The sequence below is a fragment of the Mytilus californianus genome, unplaced genomic scaffold (genome assembly GCF_021869535.1).
Source record: "Mytilus californianus isolate M0D057914Y unplaced genomic scaffold, xbMytCali1.0.p SCAF_11, whole genome shotgun sequence".
Classification (NCBI taxonomy): Eukaryota; Metazoa; Mollusca; class Bivalvia; order Mytilida; family Mytilidae; genus Mytilus; species Mytilus californianus.
The window spans coordinates 18,931,245-18,945,472 of record NW_026262593.1 but is presented as its reverse complement, the minus strand read 5'-3'; the positions used below and the strand labels follow the sequence as shown (position 1 = coordinate 18,945,472).

The following is a 14,228-nucleotide window of genomic DNA, read 5'->3' as shown; positions in this document are numbered from 1 at the left end:
ATCGTTCGCGGAAGTAATTTAACACAACCATGTTCATCTTAACCAAACTATGACAAAATCACTGTACTAAACGCTTGTCGATATGACAAGGTTACTACCCGTGTTTATGTGATAGTGAAATTTCGGAAGATGAAATTTTCAAAGCAATTTAATTAATGAAAAGGGATAAATCACCAGGGGAAGATGGCATAACTGCAGGAGTATTGGTTTTTGATACAGAATGAGCTTACGCATATAGTAAAAGATTTTTTTTTTTGATAAAACGCTTTCCGAATCGCAGAGACATGGAATGATAACCTTATTATATAAAAGTGGGGAGAGGGAGGATATTAAAGACTGGCGACCAATTACATTATTGAATGTAGACTATGAAATTTGCTCAAAAATTCTGGCTGAACGTTTGAAAATTGTTCTACCATCAATTATAGAAACAGACCAAGAAGTGTTTGTTCAGGGCAGGAATATTTTAGATTCTAATAGAATGCTGCAAGCTATTTTCAAATATATAGATATGAAAAATGAGGAAGGATCCATAATTTTCTTTGACCAAACAAAAGCTTTTAAAAATGAAAAATGAAAGTCATTAGATGTATGTTAAAGAAAAAAATCAATTTGGGGAAATTTTCCGGGAACGGGTTAAAATATTACTAAAAAATGCTAAAACTTGTTTATTGACTAACGGTTTTCAATCAAGATATATTCCCATTTCTAGATCAATCAACACTGGACACTTTTAATTTGCAAAACACTCATTTGCAAATCCGCCGCCGCCTCTCCTTAGACCTACAGTGTCATGTATATAACCAAAATGTGCGGAATAACATGGGACTCAATAAATTCATTGCTTTTCTGCTGTTATTATTATATATATTTTGTAATTTGATTTAGAAAAACATGGGATTTTCAATATCCCATGGGATAAGGCAAATCCCATGGGATTGACCATTATTCCATGGGATTTTGGTTAAATCCCATAGGATTTTTTTGGGTCCCATGGGATAATTATAGTCCCATGGGATATTTGTTGTCCCATGGGACAAAAAAAATCCCATGGGACTATAACTATCCCATGGGATTTTTAATATCCCATGGGACAAAATAAAGTCATATGGGATTCAAATTATAAATATACAGTAAATAAATGTGTATGTTACAATGAATTCTGTTTGGTAGTAAATTGTTTTAAGATGAATCTTTTTAGTTGAATATCTTTTTTTCCTTGGAAATGTTAATGCAATTATATTGTTCTATAACTGTTCAAAACTAAACTTTTAAACAACAAAGCAGATAATGTAAGTATCAATATATGTTTATTTATGAATTCTAGAATACTTTTTTGAAACAAACACAACACAATTTTTTCCCATTTGAAATCAATGAAAACGCTATTAATAGGCTTAACATACTAGTAGCTTTTTACATAAATCTAATTTTTTTTTGGATATCCCTCCACCCAAAAAATTAATAGTTTCTTATCATCCAGCATTGTGTGATCGTAATGTATAGTCCACTTTTTGGCCATCAGCACAGAACATTGTCATTATTGTGGTTTTAATATCTTTAGATATCTAATAGAACTTCAATTCATTGACTGAGTGATGAAAATAATAACTGATCTGACTTTTGTCTTTGAATTTATTTTGGTCTTGTTTCTGTGTTTTCTCCTTTTATTCTAAGTGATGAATTTCAATCCTTCTGAAAAAGAACCAATAAAATCCGAAGTTATGGATAATAAAAATTGTTTGCATACATGTAGCAATAACATATGATTTTCAATAAAAAATAGCTATGCGGTATTGATACGCTTGTAATCCTCTATGTTGCATAGGACCAAGGTATCAGGGGAACTAGCTGTATACTTTTCTATTTTACATTTCTCTCTTACATTGTTGGGTTGTTGACGACGATGTTTGCCAAGATTTTATATCACATCTTATGTGTCCCAAGAATAACTGAGTCTATTGTAAAGTTACATTTTTAATTCCATTTCAATATAGTAAAATATCTTTATAATCTATTAATACGTGTGTACAGTTTCAGCTCAGATTATCAACTGACCTAGCATAAATATTTCTTTCTGAATTCCCACGATCGCAACTTTAAACCTTTCAACTTTAACATGTGTTTTTAATCATTTCTCACTCCTATTTAGATCTTACCAACTTTACTCTAAAGTGCACTCGCCACATCACTCCCCTCTATACAAAATTCGTTTCCACTCGAATTATCTATTTATGTAACGAAATTAATTATAGAACGAAAAATACAAAAATAGAAATTACAAATCAAGGAAGGAATGCACTTGAACTACATGTACTATATATAATGAAATTTCAAAATTAACCTTAATTAATTATTTTTATAACTAAATCCTAATGCTATATAATCTACGTGCGCAAAAAATAAAATAAACAGTACTTATCAAATTAATCAAAGAACATACATAAACCACAGTACACCTATGTTTAAACACAATAAACGTATAACATGTGGGCAAAAGAAATATGTCTAGATTAATAATTTTGATGTTGTTGTACAAAAAATTATTTAAAATAAACGAAATGCGCAAAATATTATTTACACAAAAATAAGACAAAATTATGAAAAATACACATTTTCTTTAAGATTTGTTATCAGGCTCTCAATCTGGGAAGGTAATTATCCTTAATCTTATCTTTAACCGCAATGCCCAGAGTCAATAAACAGGTTAGCAAATTATTAAGCGTCCCTAATATCATTACAATAAATTTCCCATCAGCCGATTTACTTGACTAATTAATTCTCAATAAAATTCCTTCACAACTTCTATACAGTATAACATTTTATTATCAACACGTGCGCACTACTAAAAATAGTTCAATCATTGAACTCTCGTTTTGACCTCTGTAAACATGTTCTCTATAGGAAAAACAGTAAATTGATATAGGAGCTTTTTTTATCAGAAATATGTGTTAAAAATATAATTATGATCAAAATAAAACTAAAAAAAATACAAGCTATATAAAATGAAACAAACAAGAAAAAAATATATACATTTTACGGAATTTAGCGTCTGACAGATGGAATCTTATTGTGCATGTCTGTAACGTAATTTTGACATTCTAAATTCAAATCTTCAAAGTCTACCCACGAATTGTCCTTTGAATCGAAACCAACCCATTTCACACGGTATTTCCATTTTCCCTTGATCCTCTTCTTTCGTAATATTTTTTCGACGGAAAATACAGTATTGTCGCTATTGTTATTTTGTGTAGCATTGTCCTGTGATTGGTAAAGATTCGGCTGGACTTCCTCAGAAATAGAGTCTGCTGGTGTTTCGTCAACAGAAATTATGGCAGGTTCCACGGCATCTTCGTTCAATGGTGGTGTAATATCGTAAGGTTCATTCGTCCATACGTAACCACGTTTAAGTCTATTTATATGAACTCTATTCTTCAGTAGTTTCCCGTCAGATTTTCGTCTCAACTTAACGTGTATTTCGGAAAGTTTTTGCGAAATATAATACGGACCAATCCAAGGTCTATTCAATTTTCGTCCAATACCTGCAACAAGAACAGGTTTGTATAAATATACAATGTCACCTACATTGAAATTAGGGTTATCTCTGTTTTTATTTGCCTTTTTTAACATCTCAGCTTTACGGATTTCAATTAATTCTTTCGCAATTTTCCTAGCTATTTCAAGTTCTTCAAGTAAGGTGATAACGTATTCCTGAGTCGTTTTGTTGACATCTAAGTTTGGTAAGTTAGAATCGATCGGATTTTTCGGATGTCGGCCGTACACTAAGAAGAATGGCGAATAGTCTGTTGTATCCACAGACGGCGCTGTGTTATATGCGAATTGAATAAAAGGTAGAAAGTTATGCCAGTTCTTATTATCATCTAAATATTTTGATAACATGTCTTTTACGGATCGCATCATTCTTTCACTTTGACCATTGCACTGTGGGTGGTAACTCGTCGTATGAGTTTTTGTAATTTCAAATAGTTTGCAAGTTTCTTTAACAATGTTCGATAAATAATTGGATCCTCTGTCGGAGTGTAAAAAACTTGGTGAACCATGACGACACAGTACATTCTCTATAAACGCTTTAGCTACTGTTGATGCTCTTATATCTGATAAAGGTATAAATTCAACGTACTTTGTAAAATAGCAAATAAATACAAGCACATATTGATATTTGGACGGTCCACTAACGGGTAACGGTCCCATAATGTCTGTACTGACTCTTTCAAAAGGCATTGATGCTATAGGCATGCTAGATAGCTGAGCTCGAACAGGATTTGGAGGTTGTTTACGTTCCGAACAAAGTTCACACGACTTTATCCAGTTTTCAATGTCGCTATTCATTAATGGCCAAAAATAAAGACGTTGAGTCCTACGGATAGTTCTACTTATTCCTAAGTGACCAGAAAATAAACTATTGTGGGTTTCTGTTAAAATTGTTGGAACCATTTTTCGTGGAATTGCTAACTGAATATTTGCATTTAAGTCTCTTTGTCCACGTTTTGATCGTTTATCAACGTGATATAAAATGTCATCATGTAAGAAATAAAATGGCTGCAGCACTAATACTTTTCTGTGCTTGTCCTTATCTTTAGGTAATCTACCGGTCTCTAAGTAGTCTATGATATATTTATAGTTGGTATCTGCACGTTGTTCAGATTTTATTTCAGTCGTTGAGAATAAATTATCAGCATTAGCATGAATGGCTCTGCACTGTTTCGCTGATTGACAGGCAATTTTACGAACAGGTGGTGAAAATATCGGATTTGATGATTCTTTTGTATTTAATTGTTGAGTCTCGTGTATTTGATATGATGGTAATATATTCAAAAGACTTTCGTTGTCGACGAGGTCATCATCCGGTGAATCAACATATGTACGCCTGCTTACTCCATCAGCGTTGCCATGTGAAGATCCAGGTCTATACACGATTTCAAAGTTATATGATTGTATGAGTGCTACCCATCGAGCAAATTTGCCTGTTGGTTCTTTAAGCGAAAGTAGCCATTTCAGAGCGGCATGATCCACGTAAGCCGTAAAACTTGTAAATCGGAGATAACAGTCAAATTTCTTTATAGCAAAAACTAGAGCTAGACATTCCAGTTCGGTAATTCCATAGTTTTGTTCCTGTTTACTCAATGCACGACCAGCATAGCAAATTACTCTCTCTTGACCACTTTGTTCTTGACAGAGAACGGCACCTAACGCAAAAGAGCTAGCATCAGTGTAAACACGAAAAGGTCTATCATAGTCTGGATACGCCAAAATCGGTGGTGACGTCAATGCGGATTTTAAGTGTTCAAATGCACTGTCACATTCTTTTGACCATACAAAATCACAGTTTTTCCTAGTCAGTGCATAAAGCGGAGCTGCAATCTTTGCATAATTTTGAACAAATTTCCTATAATATCCTGATAAACCTAAAAAGGCACGTAGATCTTTAAGTTTACGTGGAACGGGATACTTAGTGATTGCGTCGACTTTTGACTTATCTGGCGCAATACCCTCGTTGCTAACTTTGTGTCCTAAATAATTTATCTCCCTTTGTGCAAATGAACATTTTTGGGGATGCAGTTTAAGTCCAGCATCTCGTAGTTTAACAAAAACGTCTCTCAAGTGTTCTATATGTTCATTAAAAGTTTTTGAAAACACTATTATGTCATCTAAATAGATCAAACAAAATTTGAATGTCATTCCTCGTAATACGGTTTCCATTAATCTTTGAAACATTTGAGGGCTATTTTTTAGTCCCATGGGAAGACGTTTAAATTGAAAAAGTCCTAAATGGCATCTCCACGCTGTATATGGGCGAGATTTAGGACTGATCTGAGTCTGATAAAATCCACTACGAAGGTCCAAACAACTAAAGTATGAGGGTTGGGTGGCCCCCAAGCTTTCTAATGCATCGTCAGTAGTTAAAAGAGGATGGGCATCCTGTTCTGTTATAGAATTAATTTTTCTATAATCAACCACGAATCTATACTCGGTATTGTTTTTCTTAGCAACAAGTAAACATGGCGCTGCCCAAGGACTAGTACTTGGTTCTATAATATCTTGTTTTAACATATCCTCTATCATGTTTTCTAATATTTGTTTTTGTTTATTACCAATCTTATACGGTCGTTGTCTAATCGGTTTTTGATCGCATGACATGCTAATTTCATGTTGTAAAATATCGCAATTTCCTAACTTTCCACCGTTTACAAAAACATTAGAGTAATTTTCTAGTAAATTGACCAGCTGATCTCTCTCTTTATCGTTTAGGTCACGACCTATGTGTGAAAGTATTTCATTCATTACAGCGCCATCATCTTCGATGGGCGTGTTTTGCACAGACGCAGACGTCTTTGATTCATTAACAATAAACACCTTATCTTTGTCCGATAAGCACACAAATTTCCCTACTTTAGAATTCTTCTTAATTGTAATAGGCTTAAATTGCATAAACCATGTGCTACTGTCCCGTTTCTAACCTCAGAAAGTGATTTCGCAGCTAATAAGCTATGAGAAGCCAAAACAGGGGACTCTGTAGAAATACCTAAAATGAAATCAGGCAGAGGTGTGCCTTTAATTTTTGCAACAATTAACTTCTCTGACCTGGGAGGTACAGTAACATCAGTTTGTGCAACTAACTGACGCCTAGGATCAAAAGTAACCTTTCTATTTACAAAATCAATCACTGCTCCTTTACTCTTAAGAAAATCAATACCTAAAATAATGTTAGGTTCTAGACCAGGTACTAAATAAAATCTAACATGTGCATTCTCCTTCCCAACTATAATATTTACACTAATTACACCAATAATTTTAACCTTTTCATTATTGGCTATCAAAATAGACTCTTTATCAGATCTATCAATCTTTACTCTTACACCAATATTTCTCAATTTGCTAATTAAAGAAGGATTTGCAACAGAAATATCTGCACCTGTATCTATCAAAGCAAATGTCTCATATCTATCAATAGAAATCTTAATATAATTGTTTATCAAAGAAGCAGCGTTTACTGTACACAAACTGTCACTTACTGTTGGGCTTGGCGGGTCAATAAGTCCTTCCGGCCTAACAAGTCGCCCCGAACTGTTAGGCTTTTTTAGTTTCCCATAAAATATTCTCGACACTCTCTTGCGTAATGTCCACGCTTGTGACAATTATAGCACTCGATGTCCCTCTTTTTATTAAAACCAGATTTTTCTTGTATACTGTAACTTCGACAGTCTTTGGCAGAATGTCCGGTTTTCGTACAGAGTTGACACTCTACTTTGTACTCACTTTTGTTTATTCTAGGGGGAGAAATCTGCATAGCGGATATAGTGTCTTTCAAATCTTTGATTGCCTTCTCCTGGTCAGAAAGTTTATTCAACACTGAGTTTGAAGCTCCATATTCGAAGGTGCTTGTGAGTCCGGCCATCGATTCTTGTGCCAATCTTGCAGACTGTACGGCATCTTTGAAGTATTTTGGGTCCCTTTGAATCACAAACACACGTAACGATCCAGGTAGTCCTCTGATGAATGCGGTTGTAGTCTCCCTGTCTGTTTTGCACAAACGGCTACACCGTTTCTCAATGTCACTAATGTAGACTTCGAGTGATTCCGATGGAAGCATACATCGTTCATATAAATGTTGTTCAAGCATCCATGTCGGGTGAAGTCCACTAAAATGTTCTTTGAATTTTGTAAATAATATATCACTGTTTCGTTTTACACTATTGGACAGACCATTAAACCACGATAGCGCACCTCCTTCCAGTTTGAGACGCATAGCACTTGCAATTTTTTCATTTTCCTTGTTCCATCCATGGAACGCAATCCATGCATCGAATTTATCGAGCCATAGGTTGGCATCTTCGGTTGGTAACCCGGCAAAACTATCTATAGAAAATCCCGGTGTAGATGATTTTGATCCATGTTGGAATGTTTTAGCCATTTGACTGATGTTGCTCATTAATGCTTCGAAATGTTCACTGTTCACTGTGGCTTGTGTTGGTGTTGGCTGACTAGATTTTTCGGCTGAATTTTCTTCCGGTTCAGGCTGATTTTGAATAGTCACTTCACTTTCGGAATCGCTCATTTTTGAATGTTCAATGGTTCTGTTTCTCAACTGGTATGACATAACAAGTCCATTTTAAACAACAACCGGGACCTCCACCATATGATACGCTTGTAATCCTCTATGTTGCATAGGACCAAGGTATCAGGGGAACTAGCTGTATACTTTTCTATTTTACATTTCTCTCTTACATTGTTGGGTTGTTGACGACGATGTTTGCCAAGATTTTATATCACATCTTATGTGTCCCAAGAATAACTGAGTCTATTGTAAAGTTACATTTTTAATTCCATTTCAATATAGTAAAATATCTTTATAATCTATTAATACGTGTGTACAGTTTCAGCTCAGATTATCAACTGACCTAGCATAAATATTTCTTTCTGAATTCCCACGATCGCAACTTTAAACCTTTCAACTTTAACATGTGTTTTTAATCATTTCTCACTCCTATTTAGATCTTACCAACTTTACTCTAAAGTGCACTCGCCACAGTATGGATTTTTCTGATTGTTGAAGGTTGTCCAGTGTCATCAGTTGCTAACCTCCTACATCCTTTGGTCTCTGATGGAGAGTTGTCAAATTAGCAACATACCACATCTTCCTATTCTAATATTATATAACAATAAATTTATGTATTCTTCTTTATAACATTTAGGTATTTTCCCCAGTTATATATATATATAGATCAATGTTAAAACTTTAGGCAAATACAATAAAATTCCATTTTTCACAAGAATTTGCAATATATTATACAGAAAGCCAACAATAGAAACAGCACTTCTTTAAGCTTCTGAAGTTCTGAAAGAGTTCCACTTGTGTTTTATTTCAATCAGAAAATACATTGAACTCTTTGGACATGTTGGAAATTATAACATTGATACAAAAAATTATATTGTTTTTTTTTCCTTTTTTTGTGTTGTACGGTTGCTGTCTCATTTTTATATATGGTTATACATATATCCTAAATCTTCTTTTTTTTAATACTTAATCATTAATAGTAAAAATGGGATATTTTTTATTTTGATAATCTCAAAACATTATTATTCTATCAAATAACTTATTTCCAATTTCACAAAACACCAATGTGTCAGATATTAAATTTAAGACATGTATAAACATGATCAACAAGCAGTTGACAGGATGTCATGCAAAAATCTCACTAATATTAAACTTTCACAAAAACTCCATACTCAGCGAGTACTATTAGAGTTCTTTATAGTACAGGACAAATTCCTAGTATAGGACGACATGCCTGGCAAACACTAGCATGTGTCAATGTCTAGTCAATCATGTAATCAGGCTCAAAATCTTAGTTTGGCACTGAATTTAAAAATTCAACACATAATGAACATGTGTATGAAATTCAACTTCATGGTAACCTATGTACCTTAACCTAAAACTTTAACCTAAGAATGTACTATAATTTCACATTATGACATTTCTATGTTCAGTAATCCATAAAATCAGGGTAAAAACAGTAAATGTGGTGTATAATGTATAAACAAGAGTGCACACGCTGAAATGTTGCGCCTTCTTTACTAATCATTGATATCATGTTGATAGTCCTAAATATAAAGCTTTACTACAACTGTCACATAAACTCAACATGATCCAAGAAAATGAATTCAAGGTCATATAAACCTGACAAGAAATATATGTACACCTTACAATCATTCAATATACTAAATACAGTTGACCTATTGCTTATAGTTTCTAACATAGTCTAAGAAGCAGACTTAACCAAGAAAACTACACATTGACCAATGAACCATGGAAATGAGGTGAAGGTCAGATGAACCATGCCAGGCAGACATGTACAGCTTACAATCCTTCCATACAACACATATAGTTTACCTATTGCTTATAGATTAAGAAAAACAGACCAAAACACAAAAACTTAACACTGAGCAATGAACCGTGAAAATGAGGTCAAGGTCAAATAAAACCTGTGAGGCTGACATGTACATCATAAAATGTTTCCATACACCAAATACAATTGACCTATTGCATTTAGTATTAGAAAAAAAAGACCAAAACTCAAAAATTTAACTTTGACTACTGGACCATGAAAATGAGGTCAAGGTCAGATGACACCTGCCAGCTAGACATGTACACCTTACAATCATTCCATACACCAAATATAGTAGACCTATTGCATACAGTATAAGAAAAACAGACCAAAACATAAAAACTTAACTATAACCACTGAACCATGAAAATGAGGTCAAGGTCAGATGACACCTGCCAGTTGGTCATGTACACCTTACAGTCCTTCCATACACCGAATATACTAGACCTATTGCTTATAGTATCTGAGATATGGACTTGACCACCAAAACTTAACCTTAAATATAAATAAAATGCTCCGCTGGGGCGCAGCTTGATACGACCGCAGAGGTCGAACCCTGAACAGTTGGGGCAAGTATGGACACAACATTCAAGCTTGATACAGCACTGAATTTGGATTGTAATTAAATATTTGACACAGCATAGGTTTCTGACACAGAATGAAAGTGGTCTAAGAACTTAAAAAAAATTTAATTTACCTATTCAAACCATATCATTATTATTTGCTTTTATATATAAATCAGAAATAACCAATTTAAAATGGAAAATTTTAAAGAAAAAAAAAGGAAAATAAAATCCCCCCCCCCCCCAAAATGTTTTGAACCCCCTTATGATTCATCATCCCCAAACTCAATCCCAGCCTTCCCTTTGTGGTATGGTACCTTGCAGTACAATTTCAGAGAGATCCATACACTTGAACACAAGTTATTGTCTGGAAACTAGAAAAATGCTTATTTTTGGCCCCTTTTTGGCCCCTTTTTCCTATAATTTTTGGGTAATTACCCCCAAACTCAATTCCAGCTTTCCCTTTGTGATATGGAACCTTGTAGTACAATTTCATAAAGATCCATACACTTACACACAAGTTATTGTCATGAAACTAGAAAAATGCTTGTTTTTTGCCCCTTTTTGGCCCCTAATTCCTAAAATTTGGAAGCAATTACCCCCAAAATCAATCCCAGCATTCCCTATGTGATATGGAACCTTGTGATACAATGTCAGATAGATCCATAGACTTACACACAAGTTATTGTCATGAAACTAGAAAAATGCTTGTTTTTTGCCCCTTTTTGGCCCCTTATTCCTAAAATTTGGAGGCATTACCCCCAAAATCAATCCCAGCATTCCCTTTGTGATATGGAACCTTGTGGTACAATGTCAAAGAGATCCATACACTTACACACAAGTTATGTCTGGAAGTTACAAAAATGCTTATTTTTGGCCCCTTTTTGGCCCCTAATTCCTTAACTGTTGGTACCATAACCCAAAAAAATCAATCCCCACCTTCCTATTGTAGTATTGAACCTTATGGTAAAATTTCATTGAGATCCATTCACTTAAACTAAAGTTAGAGTGCGAAAACTAATGTGTCTTCGGACGCCGACGACGACGACGCCTGAACGTCATACCAATATACAACCACAAAAAAATTTTTGCGGTCGTATAAAAAGAAGATGTGGTCTGATTGCCAATGAGACAACAACTCTCCACAAGAGACCAAATGACATAGAAATTAACAACTATAGGTCACCGTACGGCCTTCAACAATGAGCAAAGCCCATACCGCGAAGTCAGCTATAAAAGGCCCCGAAATGACAATGTAAAACAATTCAAACGAAAAACTAACGGCCTAATTTATGTACAAAAAATGAACGAAAAACAAATATGTAACACATAAACAAACGACAACCACTGAATTACAGGCTCCTGACTTGGGACAGGCACATACATACAGAATGTGGCGGGGTTAAACATGTTAGCGGGATCCCAACCCTCCCCCTAACCTGGGACAGTGGTGTAACAGTACAACATAAGAACGAACTATAAAAATCAGTTGAAAGAGGCTTAACTCATCAGATGGATATAAATACAAATACTACAAATACAAGTGGACGTGGCCGGGTACTCGTACATCCAAACAACAAAAAAAGACACTAAGTACAGATCTGAGAGTACTCGCAGTTACTGACAGCTAGTACAATGTAGTACAAAGCCACTAACAACTAATAAAAAAAATCATGCATCTAAGACTAAGTTCTTGTTCACTGATCCATGAAATGAGGTCTAGGTCAAGTGAAAACTCTCTGACGAGCATGAGGACCTTGCAAAGTATGCACATACCAAATATAGTTATCATATTACTCATAATATGAGAGAAATTAACATTACAAAAAATCTGAACTTTTTTTTCAAGTAGTCACTGAACCATGAAAATGAGGTCAAGGACAATGGACATGTTTCAGACAGAATTCGTATCATGAGGCATCTATATACAAAGTATGAAGCATCCAGGTCTTCCAACCTTCTAAAATATAAAGCTTTTAGGAAGTTAGCTAACGCCACCGCCGTAGCCACCACCAGATCACTATCCCTATGTCGAGATTTCTGCGACAAAAGTTGCAGGCTCGACAAAAAAACATGAACATTTTAAAGTACTAAATTTTGAGTATATAAATGTAAAACCACAAGTTACTAACTGAAGTTCATGGTGAACTGTAACCAAAAACTTTAAGTGAATAAAATTTAGAGAAAGACAGATGGATGCACAAACACTATCAAAACAGAGCATAAAACTTACCGAACAAGATGTTTTACATTTATCCTTCAGAAGCAGGAAAATTCTCTGCCCTCCATGATATAAACTTCAAATTCATTCATGCAAAATATGAAAATCTGCAAAAGTAGGACCTTGTACCGCAGCTTATCCACATTTTGACTTTTGAACTGCATTGTTCTTTTCATCTGGCTGACAACCTAAACATAAAAAAAAATTATAAACACATATAAATTCTGGATTAACTTCGTGTATTTATTTTTGTTGGTACAAACAATTTTTTCCAACTTTAAACTAAATCTGCCTCTGCTTTAAAAAACAACTGAAAACCATTATTAACTGCATGTATTTATCTTAATTGAAAACAATTTCTTGAGTTTTTCTCATTTGTATCACCCTGTTATTATATATAAATTTTAATTTTGTCCCTTTTTAAAAATAGGAATGGTTTAAATTCCTCAATATCATGATAATTCTAGGTCAGTCAATTAAAAATGTATGAATAAATTATTTAACCTATATACTATCATTTTCGATAAAAACTAGGCTCTGTGTTGAAGACCGTACCTTGACCTATAATGGTGTACTTTTATAAATTGTGACTTGGATGGAGAGTTGTCTCATTGGCACTCATACCACATCTTCCTATATCTACAAACAGATTTTATGGGCCAGCAGACATTATACCCTGGAGGTGGTTTTAAAAAAAGCATACGACTTAGATGTACCATAAGCATGGAAAAACAATTCAGCAGTCAGTTTCACAAAAAAACTTACAAATAATATTGATAGTAATTAAGTCATGTACAATACAGTATACTTACGATTACTTATAAGTTTTTTTTTTCTCAAACCGACTCAAGTATACTTATAATCAATCTTAGTCGTAAGTATTAACAGAGACATATTATATGTCTCTGGTATAGTGTACCAATGTCTTGAGACCCATGTGATATTTACAAGTGCGATCGAGGAATGCAGGGGAAAGAAACTTATCAATTATGTTTATTCTTAAGACAAAACTGAGCCGCCGTAAAAATGAACCGTGTCGAGAAGGTTACTGACACGTAATAGGGCAGAGACATATATACACATATGTGTATATATGTCTCTGTTATAGGGTCATCCCTCGAGAACATTAACTAGTACATTGATAATTTACTATGCAGTCAGTATCCCGAAAAAAAACGTATGGATGCAAAACGCTTAGTGGTTTCGGCTGACTACTAATACGTGCACTTTGTCTCAAAATATCCCGGCAGCGTTAAAGCAGAGACATATATACACAGAGATTGGCAACTCCGTGAAATCCCGTTAAAAAACTCGGTCCGGAATGAGATTCTCGTCGATAATTATTCTACAACATGTAGACAAGTAAGGGATGAATAACCTCGATAGCTAATCAAGAAAAGTAATAGGAAAACTTATTTCAGATCAAATAAATTCTTTTTCTAAAAAACTACTTGAAATAGTTGTATTTTTTTTTTAATGTATTTGATTGAGAAAATATTTTTTTCTTTTTTTCGGCATTTCTTTTAATTTAAAAAG

The 14,228-nt window shown here is 34.2% G+C and overlaps 1 long non-coding RNA gene across 1 annotated transcript; it reads right to left on the bottom strand.

Moving 5' to 3' along the window:
* Positions 1-1,293: 1,293 nt before the first annotated feature.
* On the bottom strand, positions 1,294-13,504 carry LOC127720735 (uncharacterized). The gene is made up of 2 exons (XR_007990972.1): positions 12,705-13,504; positions 1,294-1,695 (listed from the first exon to the last, which is right to left on the bottom strand). It is a non-coding gene; the product is annotated as an uncharacterized LOC127720735 (long non-coding RNA).
* Positions 13,505-14,228: the final 724 nt, after the last annotated feature.